This window comes from Arctopsyche grandis, chromosome 13 (assembly GCF_051622035.1).
Source record: "Arctopsyche grandis isolate Sample6627 chromosome 13, ASM5162203v2, whole genome shotgun sequence".
Lineage (NCBI taxonomy): Eukaryota > Metazoa > Arthropoda > Insecta > Trichoptera > Hydropsychidae > Arctopsyche > Arctopsyche grandis.
This window is the reverse complement of record NC_135367.1, coordinates 5966496-5989292: the sequence shown is the minus strand read 5'-3', so window position 1 is coordinate 5989292 and position 22797 is coordinate 5966496. Positions and strand designations below refer to the sequence as shown.

The window sequence follows — 22797 nt, the reverse complement described above, 5'->3', positions numbered from 1 at the left end:
GCATTTACAATATTTGAACAATACACGGCCCTCTCAGGGTCCGGTGATTAGTAATCACATAAGGGTGGATTTAATAACGCACGTTAAAGAGTGGCAACACAGAACAACCAAGTCGTAATAAATGCAATCAAACGGTTGTTTCAATTATGATTATTAATTATTAGGAATGGACTTTATAAGGCATTATTTACCTGAAATTTATTTTAATTATTTACGGCTCAATCTAGCTTAACGTTTTTAAGAAAAGTAACCACATACACGTTTGTTTTCTTTTTCAATTACCGACATAAAGCGGAAAACCGGCAACGGGAGAAATTATTTACCGTTTACCCGTAAATTGCAATCCCTAATCAGGTCTCATTGCCAGACTTAGCCACAAAATAATATTAGTAGAACTTTTTTATTCCAGGCGATAGGAAGAATAGTGCAATCCCCATTGTCCATATAAATAATATATAGATACTAAATACAATAGTATTAAATAATAATAAAAAAATAAAGTATAAAACATAAATATATAAATAATAATAATAATAAATAGTAATAATGATAAATAATTACACTTATTAATTAATTTATCAATTAATCAAGCAAAAAAAGAGGTTTGACAATAGTGAACCATTTTATGTTCTGAAAAGAATCCTGGTCGCCGATCTTTGGCAATGAGCAGACTTCGGCGGCCAGGATGATTGTAACGACAAAAAATGGTTCTCTATTGTCAAACCTCTCTTTTGCTCTCTTGCTTTGTAGGACAATAGTAATTGACAATAGTCAACTATTTTATGTGCTGAAAAAAAACTAAAAAATAAAAAGAGGTATGTAAAAAGGTAAAAGCTTGCCCGCCGATCTCTACCCATTGTCAATCTTAGGCGGATGCTTTTTGCACAAAAATGGTTCACTATTGTCAATTTCTTGGAAAAACCATGCTATTTTGCTCTCTTGCTTTTAACACTAATGGAGCGGTTTATTGTTATTAGAAAAGCATCCTTCCAACACCAATCGTTGCTAATTATAATAAACTGGACCATTAAAATTCAAATACGGACTCGATTTCAATACAAAACAACTATTCAGATATGGAAACAAAACCTTCAATTCACAAAAGGTCAGAAAATTATAAAGAAAAAAGATTTTCTGCAATGAATATGGGATCAAAAAAATATAATTCATCCGATGTTGATAGCGGTCGTTATACTAAAATAGAATCTGAACAAATACTCGGCAATTGATATATGTAAGTTCAACGTACTGTCGAGTCGAACTGTCGTCAAAAGTCGAATCTAACCTCAATTTCAAAGGGGAATTTATTGCACATTTCCTTTCAAATTCGCACAAGTTTATATGCAGATTTAATTGATGCTACAAAACGACGCAAATCAACGTTACACGTGTATAATGTTGCGTCGCAACAGCTTTTATTTGGCAACAACACGACCGCCAAACAAACGCGTCGCGTGCTAAAATATCGGCAATTGTGGAAAAAAAAACACAAAACCATCGACAAAGGAATAAAGTACCTAAAAAGTATCACATTTAAATTAAAAAAACAAAAAAAAAGTGAATTCGACAAGGTCAATTTTTCTAAACTGACCTATACCGGCCGGCCCAAAGAACGCACATCTTCGTGTCTGTGATTGAATTGTGTTTATTTCCAGAAAACTTCGACCTCATTCCACTGTTTGGGGCTTAGGTGTGCGATGCGCATTTTCCGATCTTCAAATTCGTCCGTTATTGGGCCAGAGATTGCCAAACGAGCGAGCCGAATCGTAAATTCACTCGAAAACTCATTTGAAATGAGCGAACGATCTCATCCACCCGCCCACCCACCCAACTCGAAACTGTGTAAGTGTTCAAAGAATAAAAAAAAAAAGTTTTTACCTGCTAAAATTATCTCCTTTCAAAGTACACACGAAAGCGTTTAATTACCAGCGTATATACGGCTAGGTTTTTACCTGGATTCAAAGCTTTGGGAATTACTTTAGCTCTCGACGGTCGTTAATGGTGTAAAGCGAAAGCAGGTATAAAGTGGAACGCTTCACGTGAAAATTTTGCATTTAAACTAATCGTCAATTGAGAATAATTATTTTTTAATATTATTATTAGAGGTAGGACCGGAAGCGTGCCGTTCTTTGTTTATTGTTCGTTGTGCATTGTTCATTTTTATGGTGAACCTTTGTTAAAGGTTCGCCGAACCTTTTTTTTTTCACTCTAGCTTTGTGAATAGACCCAAAACGCCGTGATTCCTGGAAACAGCACGCTCTCTATCCGCCCTTTAATTATTATTAGAGGTAGGATAGTTACAGTGCTATCCATTGTTCGGCAAACCTTTAACAATGCATTTACAACCTTTGAACAATAGACGGCCCCTCAGGCTCCGGCGACTAATTATTATACACACACACACTAGTGTTGTGCCCGATGGAATATCAACGCATGGGTTATTTCATATTAATCTATTAATTAAAAAATAAATGTGTCAGTTCTGTGTTATTATCTGTGCTATTTTTTTCAAATACCTTATAAGTATATTTAACTAGTTTTTTTATCCAGCTTCGTTCAGTATTTGTAATATAAACAGCTTAAACATGGCGAATCTAATAGTAAATATTCATTTTTTTTTTATTAAATTTATTTTAATCGAAAAATATGTATATATCGAATCGTCGTCATAGAAACTTTGTTTTGTTTTCGATGTTACCAACCAACATTACATACTTACATAAATGTAGTTACAAAGTCTCTTTAGAAATTATATATTAGATTTATTATTTATATTAAATTGTTTAGTAGGAAAAAAAAAGTTAAAAACTACTTACCTACCTATGTATGTACATATAAATAATATAAAACACCAAAAGGAAAATTAATTAAATAAATTTTCAATAGATGGCGCTAAATGCTCAGAGACTAATTTGCCTAGAAGAAACATTGGTAGCAAATAGTATATTTAGAAGTTTTTTGTTGATCTGTTATTATGTTCGCATTATATTCGTACGTTTTGTTGCTAGTGTTTTAACTGTGACTTACATATGTCAAATCGAAACGACTATCATGGTACGGCGAGCGTTATCTTACACAAACGCACACGGACATAATAGAGATATTATAAAAATCACTAGTGTTGTACCCGATGACATATGAATGTATCATCGCATGGGTGTTGGCATATTAAGTTATTAAATTTAAAAAAATTAAAAGAACTGTGTCGTCGGTCATGCGTTCCATTCCCACGCAGTCGAATTTTTTTCAAATACCTTTTAAATATATTTAATTTAATATTTATATTTAATTGTTTAATATGAAAAAAAAATGGTAAAAACTACCTACATATAAACAATATAAAACACCGATAGAAAAATGAATTAATGAAATAAATTTTCAATAGATGGCGGTAAATTCTCTGCTAAAAGGATACATTGCTAGAAAATAGTACACATATATAGAAGTTTTTTTTCTTTTGTATTATATTCGTACATATGTATGTACGTTTTGGCATTGGTTTAGCTGTGACATACATATTTATGTCAAATGGAAACGACTATTATAGTACGGCGAGCGTTATCTCAGACAGATAGACAGACAGACACACAGTCAGGCAAAATAGCGATATTATATATGTACATATATGATTATTATAAGAACAGTTAAAATTATTAAAAATAATTAATTGGAAATGAAAAGTTATTCGTTTTATTTATATCTAGTTATTTAAGAAATATATTTACTTTAGATTTATATGAAAAATTATTATTAATGTAGTATATATTATATAATATTTATTTATATAGATAATACGATTCGTCTCTGAAAGTGTGGGCTCAATGACCTTCTCAATCAAGTCATTATCTGTAATGTATATATGTACATAGGTACAACATGTAACTAAATGATTTTATGTAATACGTATCGAATCGTCGTACATACATACATTGTTTACTTTTATTACCCACTTATATAAAAGTTATGATATCATTCCTCTAAATGTGTGCTGAATTTTCTCCGTTTTCCGCTATACTAATTCGAATTGTAAACACGCGGATTCATATCCGCTCTTTTGAATTAGTAAGTGTTTACAAGTTTCGTTCGGTAACAAAAGAAAATTATCATCATCGTCGTCGTTTTATGAAATAAATAAGCAATCGAATGTATACGGCTTCACGCCGAGGAAACTTTCAAAGGCGTGAACAATAATTTTCAATAATTAAAACACAGTATAGTGATTACTGATTGCATCACCTTTATTGTTTATTGTGAAAAATGACCGTGTGTTGCAGACTGCCTGGCTATTTGCACTGCGACCAGAACACGTTTGGCGAACATATGTTTAATGTTCACATGTCATGTCTGTCAGGGACTATCAAATAAATTGTAAAAAAATCATTTTCACTGATGAAAACGTCCGACGCATTGCACAACGCTCGCCATACCTGAAAAATCAGCGCCAACTAGTCTACTCGTGAAGATTTCGGCATTCGATTTTGGCACGATTCTATTTTTGAATGAATCTCTTAATGATCTCGCTAGTCATTGCGAAAATAAATAAAAAAAATCCATCAGTCGATTTGGTCACGATCTTTATATATAATACATATATCTACATCTGCAATGACGTCAATGTCTACATTTTTACAATACGAACGGCGTGGTAAAAAATGTGTATTGAAATGGTTCGCAAAATTAAAACAAAAAATATATGTTTATGTATTTGCATTTTTAATGAAAACTGTCAAAGTGCGGGCCGCGGCCCGCAAGTTTAGCGTTACGTAAACTTGCGGCAACCAAACGTTCTCGCGTGTAATCAATAAGGTCATCGCAAATTTTTAATGAAAATTAATCATTTACGTGCCAAATATTGTTAAAATATACTTTTACTGAAATGCGGGATATGATTGACATTCGACTGTATAAATATTCCGGTGTCTATATAAATATAAATAAACATTAGGACTTATTCGTTTATTAACAATATGTACAATGTACGAGAACATTATCAGAAAATTGACAATTGACTCACATTACCAATAGATATGTGAGATGTAAGATAAAATTTGTTATAATTTCCAATGTGGATATCATATATTTGAATACTGTTGGATCGGTGAACAACGAACTACCTAGTATGAGCCGCTAGTCTTCTATCTATCTTCTATATTCTATATATATATATATGTACATATATATATATATAAAAATGAATGTCTGTGTGTGTCTCGTATAGGCTCCTAAACCACTGAAACGATTACGATGGAACTTTCAGCATTTGTTGTATGCATGTCCGGGAAGATTACTGTGAAAAAAACGGGAAAAAACCTCTTAATAATAAGATTAGTAATTGGAATTTTACTGACGCGAAAGTAAAGCTATCCCACCTTCAACGCATCACGCCGCGAGTATGACAATAATCGCGCCACGCCTACGTCGCACTCGAATGTACTGACCATTCAGGGCTGTACCGCAAACACACAGCGGATGACCTACGTCAACAAATATATCTATACCTATATATAAAATTGAATGTATGTGAACGGGAATTGAACGCGTTATTGTGGCATCGCAACGCATGCCGGGTTCAGCTAGTATATTATATATCATGCGGAAATTGTCGGAAATTACTCTAACCCATTTATCTGGTAGTCTGCGCTCATCATTGTTTTCATGATTGATTGTGATTTATGAGTGAAATTTTGATTAACTCTCTTCCATTTGGGCCTTACAGGGATGTTTTGTATTTGTAGTTGTTTCTTACATATTTATTGAAACTGGCTGTAGGTGCAAGGCATTCCTTATGCTATATTTTATTTGATATTTTTACTTTATCTGTTATTATTAAATGCTATTTTTTATGTTTATGTATGAATGTATTTATGTTTATGTTTAATTGTTATTTTGTTTTTTTTTCTTTTTCGTGCTATATTTTTTGACCATTGTGGCGCTTTAGGAATTCCTGTTATGACACAATGGTCTGTTTAAAATAAATAAATAAATAAATAAATAAAGTACTGGAGTTGTCAATCAAGTGTGAAAATATCAACCTAGTATGGTGACGTTAAAGAGAATTGCAAAAACAAAATCACAAATATAATGATACGTCAGCGCATGCGCATTCGATGTCAGTGTTTGTGACAGCAACTGTCGAACAATCAGCGTGACGAAATAAGCTTTTTGTTTAAATACAGATTAATATAAGGCATAGTATATTAAATGCGGAAAAAAAACTAATTCCCCCCCACCTCCTCCGCCGTCAGGATGCATTGTATATTTCTCAATTTAAAAGGGGTCTGGAGCCTGAGATAAGCTTTGTAGTGAAATTGTTATCTTTATCTTTTGCAATTTGGAGAAAAGCAAAAGATAAGACATCAGTTTATGGTTGAAAAGACTCGATTAAATTTATTCACGAAATTTCTTTTAATTTTAGGTTATTTCATTTGCCAAAAGTTGTTCGACAAGTCTCATTTTGAAAAACCTGTGTTATAGGATTTTTACATATGTGGTATATACATATGTATCTATGAAGTGTAAATTTATAATTTTTGTATATTGTTTACCTAGTTAAAAATAAAATTAAACTTTTATAGGTAATGTGAGGTAAAAACTCTCATTTTTTGAGTTCTGCGTATTTATTAATTTATGTACGTAATACAGTTTATATAGTCGCATCGGAGTTTGTCGCCACAAAAGAACAATGTAATATTATTAAAAACTAAATGATGTATACGAAAAACGCAAAAAGGCGTTAGAATTTTGGGGAAAGAACTATTTTTTCCCTTTGTAAATTAAATTAATTAATTAAAAAATAAGATCTCTATTGATATTTTCACAAATTAATTGATAACTCCAGTACTTTTCATAATATTTTAATAATAAGTAGATACTACTGATTATTTTCTATTTTATTTAATTTTTGTTAGTAATTATAGTATATTATTCTAATGTTAATGTACAGCATAATAGGAAAAATAGCTCAAAAACCTATTTACAATTCTTATAAATGATCATTATACATCTTATACATAATATTAACTAAACACTAATATTACCTAAACACAATCTAAAGCAGATTGTTTTTAGGTAATCTGACTTTTTTATAATATACTAGCAGCCCGGTGCAAACATTTGGGTAGTACATAAATAATAAGTTGATTTTGAAAAACAAAAAGAAATGAAAAGATCACTCACCCCGAGCTAATCATTGAGCTCGATTAATGCCACTATTTCTTCTTATTTCATCTCTGAAGATAAACGCGAACTCGAATAACGAACTATCCAATATGGCGGCTTTAATGATAATTATAATATTTTATTTGTTCTTTTGTTTCTGTATTACAATTTATAATACAGAAACAAAAGAACAAATAAAATAGGGTTAAATAAATAATACATCAGTTTAAAAAAAACCTTAAACTTTAAAATAGACCCTTCATCAAAATAACTGTCACTAAAAAGATCTCCCGGCCAGAACACAAAAAAAAGCAATACGATTGAAAAAACTCTCCAACTATGTAATATGCAAAAACTCGTTCGGAAAAAATCCTTTGTTTTTGTTTCTGTAATTCATTTGTTTATATAAAGTAAGTCATGTTTTATTCACACATTCGGTTATATATTTGAATTTAATTGAAAAAATCACTCCTCTTTATCTCTAATGGAGATTATGGCCATTGTTTTACATATTTTCTATCGACTTCTGATTGGTGGGATTGAGATATATTCAAACGCGTCCCCAATATTTGTCAACAGACTACACATCAACACACTGATACAAATCAAACACCTTCGAATATGCATTGTATCATGATTGAATTTCAAAGAGCAAACAATGAAGAGAGAGGAGAGTGCCGCCGAAAAGAGACAGAACGGAGAGTGAGCGCAAACAGCGAACAGGGGTAGTTGGCAGAGTGGGCACCAGAGCGCGCCACTGTCGCGTCTCTCGTCTCTCGGGCGCACAACAAAGGGCCACAACAGCTGGCGGCCGTCGCTCGACGCGGCTGGACGTGGCCGCCATTCTTTGCCAGCACTCCGCACGCGACACACCAAGTAAGCACACACCGACTTCGACTTCGACTTCGACTTCGACTTCTCCCCGACCACCATCATCATCATCATCATCTTCACCATCTTCATCGCCATCACCTCGCAGCGATTCAAAAGCCCCGCGGACCAAACGTCAAAATGCCCCGCCCGTCGCGCGCCCCACCCCTCCCGCACACCCGAGCTAATGTCAAAAAAAAAAGTCGTTCACCTTTCAAAGTAGAGTCGGTAAAGTAGAGTCTTCGGATGGGACCGGAACGTTCTGACGAAATCCGCGACGCGCATCGAACCATCCGCCAAATGGGACATGGCCGAGTTTGCGACTCGTCTTTGTTGAGATTCTGCACCGGGTGATGTCATGTAGTGCGTTTCCGGTTTTCAATTTCGGCGCATATTTTTTCTCGTCGATCGACTGTTTGTGTGTATGCATGTGTGTGTGTGTGTACGTATATATCTAGGAAGTTGAAGGGGTTCGCGAATCTGTGCTCGCGAGCGCTCGCACTGCGTTTTCCGCGTACGCGCTTCCGCGTTCGCTACCATTTTCGTTTTGTTCGTACTATGTATGTGCTTTTTTGCAGTGTCTCTGTATGTCTCTGTGTTATGGCGTCCCGCTATTGTTTTGTTTGTGGCGCACTTGTCGACACGGGCTGATCGTGTCTGTGCTCGTTCGATGAGTGTGTGTGAGCCACGTGCGTTGCGTCGGTGTGCGTGTGAGCGCGCATGCGCATGCGCACTCGTGCGCCCGTCCCGATTGCGATTCCAAAACTGTCCAAATTGGCCCCTCTTTTCATCCTAAACAATATCCGATCGTTTGGATATCTTATCTGCAGTTATGCGGTGGTGCTTCAATTTAGACTTTTATTGTCAAGAGTGTGGTAGAAGAGTCGCGAAATATTAATAAACGCGACGATGACTCTTGAATTTTAAATTTTTCACACACAATGTATAAGAACGTTTAACCCTTTGAATGCTGACCCTTGACCTCTAACCCTTTGAGTCCATGGGCTGGAAAAACGCCGATATGCGTTGTATTTTGAGCATGTACAAAGTAAAGAAAAATACTACCCGCTAAGCCTTTTCCAGGTAGCATTGAACATGGGTCCTTGTCAATGTTTATAAACACTGGCTTACACCGGAATTTCTGAATTTATAAGTAGACACCGGATAGTCACAGGGCTATCAATTGTTGTAAATCCTTGTTGTAAAAAAGGTTAGTCAAACCTTTAACAATGCATTTACATACAACCTTTGAACAATACGCGCCACCTTCTGGGTCCGGTGACTATTTATAAGTTATAAATTCAGAATATAATATAAATTAACAATAGCATAATTTCCCGATGGAAAACCCTAACTGGCGAGTATTTTAGATTGTGGCGTGGCATTTAGATTGACTACGTTTTAAAACGTTTTTCCAAGTTGTTTTTCATACACATTATTCTTCTTAACCCTTTGAATGCTGACCAATTGCCGATTGGAGTTTTGCCAACAAGTTCATGGGCCTGAAAAATGCTGACAGGCGTTGTATTTTGAGCATGTACAAAGTAAACAAGAATACTACCTGCTAAGCCTTTCCCAGGTAGCATTGAAAAAAAAAATTCTTTGAACATGGGTCGTGTAATCCGCGTCAATGTTTATAAACACTGGTTTACACCGGAATTTCTGCTTTTATAACCATAATTTCCCGATGGAAATCCCTAACTGCTGAGTATTTTAGATTGTGGTTTGGCATTTAAATTGACCATTACATTTTAAAACGTTTTTCCAATTTTTTTTTCATACAAATTATTCTTCTTAAATCTTTGACTGCTGACCAATGCCGATCACCGTTTTGCCAACGAGTCCATGGGCCTGAAAAATGCTGACAGGCGTTGTATTTTGAGCATGTACAAAGTAAACAAGAATACTACTCTTAAACCTTTGCAGGTAGCGTTTAAAAAAATGCATTGAATATGGGTCGTGTAATCCGTCATTCATTTGTCAAAGTTTATAAATATTTTCTTACACCGGAATTTCTGAATTTATATCTATAGCATAATTTTCCGATGCTGCTGCATGCATATTTTTATTTTACATAGATTTTAGACCATAGGCCTAACAGGTAGACCCCTATGCGCCTTCCTAGACAATTAATTACAAACAATTCTTTACATAAATCGCTATATTTAGAGAGGCTGAAGAACATGAAATTAACAATTAATTAATTAATTCGCAGAGACAACTATGGATTTAGACTTGAGTATAATTATTTTAAATATTGAACATTAATCAAATTCAGGTATTTGTGTATACGTAATGAACTGCCGTAAATCACTTTTAATTTTAAAAAAGATCTTTTAATATTTTTGATATGAATCTGACGTATGATAAGGTTAGTTGATCCATGTAGTGAAAAATTGCAATTAGCATAGCTCGGAGAACTGATGAAAGAAGTGCTCGTATGGTACCCAAGAAAATGCAAAACAATACAAAGAAAGCCACCAGGGAGATGGATGTATGAAATAAGAACATGTTTCCCAAAACAGACTAATAGAAACGTGCGGCCTTTATCCAGTATTAGATGGTTATTTCTTTATCGCAGGCTTTTCCAAACTGATTCGTGCTTACAAATATCAACATGTTAAAATATTTATAAGATTGCATATTTTGGGAAAACGTTAAAATTTGAAATGTAGTTAGGGATATTCGGAAAACTTCGCCTGCGGCGCACGTTTTTGTTATTAAGGATATTGATACTTTATTTCTGACTTTTTTAACTTACCAATAAGTGTACTTATATTTTATCTAATGGTTTTTAAGTATTTATTCGTCGTCGTCTCCGTTATATTTAGCCCAAAAGATAGATGCCCAAAAGGCATCTTTTTGCAAAAATTTTGCGGCCCTGTGACGTACGAGGTCTGTTTTATATACATATGAATATCACTTGAAAACATGCAAATGTTTTTTTAAAGGTGTTCCGTCAAAACTTTGAGAAAAACTTTCCGTCAAACCGTTGTAGAAAAATTTTGGGAAGTTTTAATCCATACTTGAGATTTTTTTACATTAATTGTTTGAAAGAATAGCCCTCCAATTCTCACATTTATCCACCACTTTTATTGGAATTCTAAACCCTTGTTAATATCTTCTAGGTTATTAATTAGGGAAAGACAAAGATATAAACACTGCGCTATTGGTAAATCAATTTTGTCGAATTTCCATTCTAAAGCCCCGATTTTTAGTAATTACTAACCTCTTTATGGTTCGGAAACGATTTTGTCGTGTGATGAAGTTTTGGTTCTTATCCGATCGTTTTCAAACTGTGCCATTTTGCTCGGTTTGGTCATCAATAAAAGTGGAAATGACGTCCGCCATTACCATGGTGAAAAATGATCGTAATAGACCCGTTTGAAAATACTGCATCTTCCTTCGTGGTGACGTCTATCGTCCACGCTGTCTCGTTTGTCCACACTGTTCTGATCGTTTTTTCCCTTTTCACCCCTCGCTATGGCAGATAGAGCATTTTACCATATTCGTGATCAAAGTTTACGGAGAGAATTGGTAATTTCTTGATTAGGTTTTTTTATATATTGTCTTAATTATACACTTCTGTCATATTTTGGTCACAAATCCTAATAATCGCTAGCGTTGGCGTCGCCATACAAATCGTCACTTTTCAACTTTTGAAAGGGAAATATTTTCTACAGTGAATGTATACCACTTCGAACTCTCCCCTTTTTCATCCGAAACAATGTCGATTGTGTGGATAATCTTATCTATGGTTTTGCGGTGACACTTGAATTTCGATTTTATGCGTTTTTTTGTATACTATTCTTTCACTAGTTCAGTTGCATTCACAAATTATACGTAGTTTTCCAAATCGTTAATATTCCAATTTTGAATTGTCGATAATATCGTAATCGTCTGTCACTAGGTAAGTAAACAAAGTTAATGTTCAATAACATTATACATTTTTCCTATATCAGTCAAGTAACGTTAAATTAATTCGACCTCTGTAGAATTCTGGAATTCTAAAATTAAGTGCATCTCGACTAAACGACTGTCCGTCCGCATAGGACTGGGATTTAGAGCTAATATGTAGTCTTATTCAGAGTGCTCTAACCTCATTTTCTTCATTTCATACTTGGATATATGTGGATGGAATTTTCCCAAAAAGACCATCGTTAAAGTTTTTTCAAGAACTTGCCAAAAAAGCATTTCTTGAGAAGGACATTCACTTAGCAGCCAATGATCTCTATCATCCTTTTTATCGTTTGCGTCTTTGAAAGACTCATTTATCTTATTATGGTTTTAAACATTCTGCCAGTATTTTGGGGGAAATCATACCAACGAGTAATCAATCCATTTATTGAACACACTCAGATGTGATACCAACACCTTTGGTATTTACGAAGATGCTTGGTAACTGTATAAACACTAATGACTTAATGAGAATACGTCATATTTCCACTTGAAACTGGTGATTCATTACACAATGAATGGATGAAATGAATTGCCGAATTTGAACTGGTTTTAAAAATTTATTCAGTCCGTTTTAAAATCTGGACAAGCAATAATATCATTTTGAAATCATCATTATATAAAACTGATTCAGCATTGTCTCATAAGCATTAAAATTTATTGCTAAGCGATAGCTAATGATTGACGTTTAATTTATCAATATAAGATTTTATTGCAATTTGAATCATCCGGTGAAATGTGTCATTTTCGAAAGCATTGCAAGCTGTGAATTTTCTTCGGGCCTTTTCTAATTTCTAGATCATATAGTTGATCCGATTTAGCTTGAGACTTACGAGAACCTAGCATGCTGTCGCATTCGTACAAAAGAAGGTAGAATAATTTATTTTTTTAATTATTTCTTATTTAACTTTATATGTAATATTATTAAAATATAATTCAATACAAGGTCTTAAATAATATTACCGTGAGCTTTGCTCTCCATAACATGACGTTGACTTTTACCGTCTAAAAATATAAATTTCCATTAATATAAATACTAGTGTTGTGCCCGTTGATTTCAACGGGTGCCTTCGGAAATGAATTGATACACGAATTAAAATAAATTTTATATATAAATATGTAGTAAGGTAATTTATAGGCGCGCGCGCGTATCAATGCGCCGTTCACCAGTTCGAAATTATGAATGAATGTGTTTGTGTGTACGCTCCCGCGTAGCGCATTTGACGCTGACGCCACCCGTTCCTACTCGCTCAATATCAGGAGCTCACCTCAGATGCTCCACATTCCCCACACTTCGTCACATCTCCACGACACGATCGGTCGTCACGCCACATCCCTATGCATAACTTATACACCTGGTATTCTAAAAGTTTTTTTGAAATCTCCATACTTGTCGACGCGTTCGTCACATACCTACATATTATTATAAACGTATTCCATAAATAAATTAATAATAACAACTTACGTATTTTATATTAAAATTTTATTAATGTATATATTTTAAAATTAACAAAATATAAAAGTCAAATTCTACCGACCGGTATACGCACCTACAATGCTGTATTTCTTGACCAAAATGTAATGCGAAATTGAAACGAAATGTAATTGGCCATCGCGGGTTGAGTGGGGAGTGAATGCTCATGCTAGATCGATTCGACTGTTGTTATCTACAGAATTATAAATCTAAAATTGTTCAAAATGTCTGGACACTGTCATACATTAAATCGTTCATATTTTATAATATAACCATCGAAAGAACTATTCTTCGTACTTGTTACGTCAATTATATCCATAGTACAAATGCATTGTATACAAATACAAATCAAACCAAAAACCACTAATAGACTTCTATCGCTTTGTATCTACGACGTATATGCATATGTATAAGAATTCCTGCATTAGAAGTATCCAAGGGTGATTGGATATTACAGTTTGAATATCTGTGGAGTGCTCTATTGACACGAACCACCCGCTACCGCCCACAATCTAACACACGTATGCGACACGTGCACACTCACTCACCCGATCATATTTAGGGCTTTTCCTAGGGTCAAAGATACACACACATCCACACAACACGCACACACACGCTCGAAATCATTAAGTACATACACGCGCCCTCGATAAACCTCCCCTAATTTAGAAACCTGATTTTCACACAACATGACTAATAAACCCCTTCTACTTTTTCATGTACACATCGCATATTTACTCGGAGCCCAAATGTGATATCTCTACATTCTGACTAAATTGAGTCATTACATATTATTGTAATTTTCATATTCTGATAAACTTCATTGGTAACTTTATTGGATTTTTTTGTAAGACGAATACAATTATAAATATGATAATTTTCTAATATATGTCCATACATTTTATCCTTCAAAACACAATGGTGATAACTTATCTCTGATAAAGTTAGTTAAATTGAATTATTAATATGGTTTTGAACCTATTTTCATAGGTTCCGCAACAACTGGCTCACGGACCTTTCACTCAACGGCGTTAGGGCGGTTTCAGACTAGCGTATTTTTTTGCGCGTATATCGTCGTTTCGGCATACGCGCTTACACGCGCGCTACATTTCTCTCTTCAAAAAACCGGACTCGTGTACACGGGCTTATTCCAGCGTGTTCGCTCCAATCGGTAGTGGTGATTTAGTATCAACATGGATAATACGATCTTATAAGCGCGTCTACGCTCGTACGAGTTGCGCGTATGGAAAACGACGCGCCTATACGCGCCTACATGCACTTCAAAAAACGAGATTATACGCGCGTATAAAACGCTAGTCTGAAACCGCCCTTACGCGCACAAAATTTCACTCACGCCATAACTGGCTCACAACAGTTATTTTGATTCAGTCTGCAGATTTTCAAAAGCATTTATTTAGTTTTTAGTACCGGTAGTTTCAGAGGCTTGTTTTCGGTCAAATACTGATACCACCAGTATCGGTACTTTCGGTAATGCCCGTGAGCCAGTTGTCGCGTTAGTAAAATTCCGTGCGCGTAACGCCTTTGAGTGAAAGGTTACTTGTTGTCAAATGTATTTAAGTTAGCTAGAATTGCTCGAATAGTGCCTGAGATAGTGCAAAAAAGGCCACAACTGAGATGGACGAATGAAATTAGAAAAATGTGTGGTATGAGATGGATATGTACTGAAATGTTCAGCATGGGACGTGTTCGTGTTTTACAACTGTGATGGGCGTATCTTCATATAAATTTTAATCTACCATCTTATTATTTCTTCAAATATGTGAATCACCATTATCCATCACCGTTAGACATATGTTAATACAAAGGTAGAATATCGAAAACAGTTCAGTCAAGGGTCGCGATTATATAAATTAGGCGAGCTAGCGTTTTTTTTTGCATTTTCAAAACTATTCAAAAAAACCTGTGCCGCGTACCACTCTGTGTCTGCACATTGAAAGTTGCTCAAAACACAGGCATATGGAAATGTGTTGGAGAGGCCTTGCTCCAGCAGTGGTTGTAGATGTTCATAAAAGATATATTTGCTATTATTTTCGTTGCAATCGGGAACTTTTGGAATTATATTTAAGAATTGAAATCGCAAAAAGATATAACATTATTTTATAATAATTCATTTATTATAACTTATAAGAGCTCAGTTCGGCTCTTGTAGAAACTATTTTTTTTTGTGATCTTTTTTCGATAGTGCTACTCACTCGCTATCCGATGACTAGTTAAAATATAAACTTCAAAACGTCAATTGCAAATCGCGTATCAATTCCTTTCCAAAAAACAAATTGAAACATCAACGGACAAAATACTAGTAGAATATAAAACAAAAGAAACTTCTGATTAAAATAAGGTTAATTGGAGTGCATTTTGACTCATTCCAATATTTTAAACGCTGCCCTAAACAATTAGGCATTGTTGAGTAATGACCTTTGCACCCCGAGGACGCGATATACGGAAAAAACTTTCGGTTTGGGTTTGCTAATTTGCCAATTTTGCAAAGTTGTTTGTGCTCACGACACGCTGGATAGTATTATTTTAGTGCGAAGATTTTGCACCGAGACTTGGGAGTTCACCGCACTCGCTGGGTGATTAACACCGGGAATGGCCACTAACCCTCAAACACTTGGAAAATAAAAGGACTAGATCCATCGAGAGCTATTAGTCTGACTGAAAATCCCAGACGTCATGGGATTTCCACATTCTTAGATGAATTTTCATCGATTTGTTCGCGGTGTGGGGTTGTTCAACTTGCGGTATATGCACGTATGTTGTACATGTTTAATATTTGCATACGCGTTCACAAATCGTTTGTACATATTATACAAGATCAATATTATATTTGTATGTATGTATGTACGTGTGTACAAAAAATGCAGCTGCTTCTCAAATATTTTCCGTTTCGTTACATTGACGCGAACGTCAAGTGTGTGTGCGTGTTTATTTACTTGTAGTATATGGGTCATGCTAACATTCGATACATTATTCCAATGAGCGATACTCTCAAAGGTAATAAATCTTTGTGTCTATTGTGTTATTATTAAATATACATTGTTTATTATGAGAATATTATTGTGCGCTAATTATATATGTATGTATGTATTATATTTTGAGTGCTATCCAATTATATTATTGCTCGAGTGCGGTGAATCATTTTTTTTCTTCTTTTCACTTTTTCGCAACTCCGTTTGTTGTATTGAATTATTTAGGCATGGCAACCATTATCTGATGTATTATTTATTCATTTGATTTATTGTTGGAAAGATTTTCCTTCGAAGTCGGTTATAAATTTAATTATAACTAAAAAAAACGAAGGAATCGATCAATCAAATTATTCGACTTCTACAATTCAATATGCTAATCGAAAATTTAACTTTGCAGTAAAAAAAATTTTCATATTCCTATACAAAGTGATCAAATTTCGTTTTGAAAAGTTTTTGTTTTGATTTAAAAAATCATAATAACTTTAGTTGTTTTTATTGAATTTAATTAATTTGTTTGGAATACAAACTCGTATATCAATATTTAAAAATAAATTCTATGATAAGTTTCATATATAAATTCTATAAAAAGTCACATCTCTATCTAGTACGCCATTTTGTCTTATTTAGAGACTAGGAAAGAAAAATCTCTAGAATTTGTTACTAAGATTCTTTTGTTAATTTTTTTACAAATTTATTTATTTATTTAGCCAGCAGTATGTCTAGGTGGTTGCGTGTATGCTTAGCACTGACAGGTTACCGGGTTCGATATACTTTGATATTTGTGACTCCAAGTCGATCGTTTCCAATCAGTTTGCCAATTTATCTGATTTCATCGTTGAAACGGTTCCTCCATAAAAATTGGCAAAAATCATTCTACCCGCTATGTCACAAATATCTAATATTTATGTACAATATGTAAAAATTTATGTACAAGTCTAAATTCATAGATGTCTGTGGATTAATTAATTGTTAATTTCGTGTTCTTCCGCCTCTCGAAATACGGAGATTTATGTAATAAAAATGCTGCAATGTTTGTAATTAATTTTCTAGGCAGGCGTATAGGGGTCTATCTGTTACGTCTTCCTGGTAATGTAAAAAAAAATATTTATTTATTTACATGTATTGCCATTGATATTACAGAATACTCTAATGCGTCACTGTGACCAGACGTATAAGCATAATACTAATACTATATTTAAGAATTAGCGAGACATGTATGTTATAAATAATACATTTTTGAAATCATATTCAAATAGTGGTGACATAGTGGGTAGAATTGTTTTTGCCAATTTGATGGAGGAACCGTTTCAACAATTGAATTAGATAAATTGACGAACTTTGATAAGTAACAATCCAATATTAACGAAACGATAATTGGGAATTTGTGACTTCCAAGTCACAGATATCTTATTCTGACCAGCAGAATTTAAGATTATACTCAGTATCATTAATTTTTAAATCGAGGTCAGCTCTCGGAATCTTACCCGGTGACCTTTCGGTGCTTAGTATCAACGCAACCACCGAGCCACGCTGCTGGCTAATGCAATCTTCGTAGATGTATTAGAAAAAAAACTTGAAACATATGTAGTAGTTTGTTCATACACGAACCAATCTGTCCAGTTATACTGTACACAAAATAACAAATTGACAACCGACATAGTTTGTTTATGCACAAACTATCAGGCATAAGATTTTCAATAGTTTGTCTCATCCTCTTTGTATGTACATACATATGTATGCTTACCCTGGGTTCCAATATTTTAAAAATTAGCTGAAACGGGAATTGTAGCAACTTTGTGGTTTCCATTATTTTAAACACTTAAACATTGGTTTCCATTATTTTGATAGCTCACAAGTTTTGACAACTAAGACCTTCATACGCTTGTCTATTTGAAGATAGCTTTCGACTGTTAGCACAAAAACCAATATGTATTGATTAATTAGTATGTTCATGAATGAACCGGAATGAACACTTCGACTAACATATGAACATATATGTATGTTGTATAGACAAGGGATATATTGTTGATCTCTGGGTAACCGCTACGGTGGATAGTTATGTATAAACTCGTTTGCCAATAATTTGTCCGAAAAGTCTTTTAGTAGGGCTTAATAAGTTGATGTGTATGTAAACTCTCTTGGAAAATATCGTATAAAAGAGTGGTTGAATTATTCACGAGTTTCACCTGTATTGCACCTCAATTTCCGTGTAACTATTTTTAGATTTTAATTTTCTGGAATTTCGACTTTGAAGCCCTCGAGACGACAAAGGCGTTCTCATCACAACAATGCTTCCTCGCAGTCGAGGATCAGCACTTGAATTACACGGTTTCCAGATTGCGTTTGGGATCATCGTCTACATACAGATATACGTGTGTATATCTGAAATGAAAATCTTCGCGAATGTTTCATCATCTTTTCCGAATTTTCCTCGGCTTGCTGCTGTGATTCGATCGCCTTTTTCCTTTGTGTGGTTTTCCTGTTGTTTTATTTTCGGTCGTTTTGTTTGGTTTTAATCGTCACAAGTCTTTTTTTTGCTATCCGATAGCTTTTCGCCCGGGTGAGTCATGATGTCGTGTCACATCTTCGTCACCCTTGTCCTTTCGTATTTTGCACATTACTTGGTGGCGTGCCATACGCGAAAAGCGCTTCCACACCGAAACATATCGATTCTAACATCGTTCTGCATTGACTTAATAATTCAAAGTGCACGATGCACATTATTCGGGCCAACTTCACATTCGAAATAATCGATAGCCTGACGAAAGTCGTTCAAGCTCAATATCAAGTTCTAAATTTGCAGAAAATCAATTCGCTGAAAAATACGCAAATGCGAAATGATTCGCCATTTTTATTTGTATATTTTTGTACCTAAATGGTTACACTCGTCTTTAATGGTGTTGTTTATGCATTTATTTTATTCAATTTGTTCAGAACACTGTAGGTGACTATAAAACTGTCTACTTGATTTTAAGTGTAACCACTTTATATTGAGTCGATTTTTTTTGTGCCCACTTTCAACGAAAAGTTTTCTTATGACGGTATTTTCACAAATAAAACATCCACTTCCATTTGACATGGATTTCTACAATGCTCGTTAACACAAATAGTGTTGGGGCGAAATCACACAGGGAAGAACGGCACGTCGTGTGTTTGGCTGCCCGCTGTGGGGGGTATATTTCTTCAAATGGTTCGGTGATTATTAGTCAATAAAATCTATATAACGGAACATCTGGCAGCTGAAAAGTCCATCATACTAACGAGAACTCGCGTGCCAAATATTCCGTATTCGCGATTTTCATGGCAAAAATTGTCTTTTGGGCGATCGCAATGTGACTAATAATCCAATTACCCTTCATATATGGGATACGCGACCTCTACTGGTATACAATAGCATTACTAGTGGACTACGTTTGAAGATACACCCATCACAGCTGGAAACCACGAGCACGCCTCGTACCACACTTTTGAGTGTGTTCTTATCAAGGGTTCGAAATGAAAATTTTCACGAACGGGAGCGCTCGATAAAATATTATCTTTATTCAATCTGTTCAATTGTTTTTTTTTTTTTTAGAATTTTTCGGAAAGCCTGGTGCATAATATGAGATTAATAGGCCACTGTTCGAAGAAGAGTATCTTCAAAAGTTTTTATATGTATTCATAATAGATGGACATCTTTGTGTGATGAATCAGAAGTTTCTCAAATTAATCATTATTGATTTATTTGATACGTTAGCTAAATTCAAGTTTTTTTATCAGAGGGCCATGCAAGACTGAACGACTTTAAAATTTATGAAAAGGTACGGAAATATTGGATTTTTCACGCGAGGGAACGCTATTTTTCTGGATTTCACGAAAGGGAACGTTGTTCCCATGCGATCCCTTCCATTTTGAGCCCTGTTCTTTTTTCCATTAAAGTTTACATAGAGCAAATTATACTCTGATTAATGACGATCACATTCGATGCGTTTTTTCTGCGATATTTTTATCAAACGATATATTACAGTAAATTGCCCAATCGTTTGTCTGTCAAATTTTCGCTGCATTTATGAGCCACTTAAGAACAGTCGCCATTTTCAAACTTCTACATATGTATATTGTACATATATTATTATATATGAAGTTTATTATTATCTTATCTACCTTAACGGATGTTTACTTAACTATTTGCCCGTTCTAAAGATCACACTTGTTTTTTCCTCACCTTGATTATATCTGACGATTGTTTCCTGAGCCAACAGAAACTAACCGTCAAAATAGCAATGATTCAAAAGGTTTTACGCAATGGAAATGATTGTCATCACAGCTGTGAGTCTATGACACTTTCTTTCAATGCATTCAACTCACGCAACTATCGACAAATTATTCCAATTGTATACACTTTCGCGTAACTGAGGTTCATTATATGTATGTATTATTAATTTACGATACTTTCGTAGTTGGATTCGCTTCTAGATGACCTTGCATATGAAATATCTTTTTTTTGCTTGGCGTGTATAACTTTTGAAGTTTTCTCTGGCACCTCGCCCACTCTTCGACGGTTCAAATTCGCGGTTTTGTATAAACTTCTAGGCGCGTTTATTTTCCATCGACAAGTGTGTGTCTCGCTTAACGTAGCGTTCGTGAAGCGGATCGATCATTGGTTGCAGGTGTGACGTCAGCGGTGACGTCACGCGCGCTTTGACAGAACGCACACGCGCTATTACGTAATACGTAGTGTGGAGCGGTGCGGTCGAGCGATTTTCGCACGCAATTAGTACGGCGCTCTCTGTCGTTACGGTATAGTTTCGCTCGCGCGTCTCGGCGCACTCTATCGTTGACACTTGGAGCAGCTGGTGGTGTGTGCGTTTATTTATTTTTTGTTGTTTGGAATGAATGCTTACGATGTTTGTAGCGATTTTGACCGAGTTGCCTTCTGTTCGATTTGCTACGTTTCAATTTCTTTCTTTTTATTACATTTTCGACCCACAAATCGGTTTGTTATTGTTATTGTGCGGTAAACGTATGTGCCATTAAAGTTGCACTGTTTTTGTAACTGTTTTTTAGGTGGCCAAATTGAGTCAGTTTTGTTGATATACATATATGAGTGTAATGGCAGACCTTTTTCCTGTTCTTTATAACAAACGACTCAATTTATGGGTTAAGTGTATAGATTCTATCACACTCCAATGAGCAATGAAGTCTCCATTTTGCCGAATAATTTTGATCGGCGCTGTAGAGTCTGAGCATTTCAAACAGCCAGAATCGTAAACGATTAGTGAAGTGAAAATATATATGAGAGATAATGAAAGCCTATAATGCAAATTTTATTAGATATAGTGTGAGAAAGATAAAGTTATAGGCGTTTAACCCTTTGGCTGCTACGAGGTTTTTCAATGTCCAAGCGAAAAATGCTAATATTTGTAATTATTTTGAAAAAAAATAAATATAATACTTTTTTTTACGTACTTACTTCGCCGAACGCGCGTAATTTTTATAATACTTTATATACATTTTTAAGAAGCAGTTGTGGACTCGTGCTCTCTCTTTCTGTCTTGCTTTTACATGCGTGCGTGCGAAAGAGACATATATACACTAAATAAGTTTTGACGATTGTTTTCCGACACTTTATTTTTTTCAATAATCTATTTTTAGACATCGATGTATCCTTACAACATGTGATATATTCGAAACAGGTAGCGGTCTTTCTCTCTTTCTTTCTTGGTTTTAATTGTGTACGTGTGAGCGAGACACAAGGATGCGAAGTTTCTAATAATCAAATAATTTTTCAACATGTATAATAAACATTTTATATGCATTTCAGTTGCATTTGATTGATTGCACGAATTCGTGACGTCTCGTGACCTATATAATTGAAAGCGGGTTTCTATTGTTTTTTGCCATTTATTTTAACTCTGCAAAATGATATCGGACAGTGAAAGTGACGAAAGCGAAATAATAGCTCCTCGCTGAGGAACTCGACAAATCAGCAGCTCTACTGATTCTGAAAATGAATTTATCGACAATAATCAATTCCCAAGTAATAACTCCTTATATGACATTGACAACGAACCCGAAATTTACTTTGATGATGAACCCGAAATTGAAGAGCTTTTATTTAAAAAATTGATAAACATTTAAAAAGCTTGATTGAAAAATAAATAAATATAAATATAATATAAAAAAAAATGTTTCGTGCCACTGATGCGCTGGCGGCTCAAAGAAAGTATTGAAATACGACAACTAATGACGACAACAACGATCGTCGTAGCAATCTTCGCCGATTTCAAAACAACGATTTATCGTTGTTGTAGCAGTCGAAAGGGTTAAACAATTAAAATCTGACAAAACCAGTGGGGGGCGAAAAGT

General features: G+C 34.7%; 2 protein-coding genes across 2 annotated transcripts in view; both read left to right on the top strand.

The window, feature by feature from the left end:
- Nucleotides 1–22797, top strand: part of LOC143921341 (uncharacterized) — a 658293-nt gene that overhangs the window by 555890 nt on the left and 79606 nt on the right. The gene's annotated exons all lie outside the window — the stretch shown is intronic.
- The window catches only part of Atg17 (autophagy-related 17), a 34309-nt gene continuing 12958 nt past the window's right edge, over nt 1447–22797 (top strand). Inside the window, exons 1-3 of the mRNA XM_077444591.1 lie at nt 1447–1513; nt 1656–1842; nt 7809–8034. The gene's annotated coding sequence lies outside the window, so the exon portion shown is untranslated. The remainder of the gene's footprint in view (nt 1514–1655; nt 1843–7808; nt 8035–22797) is intronic.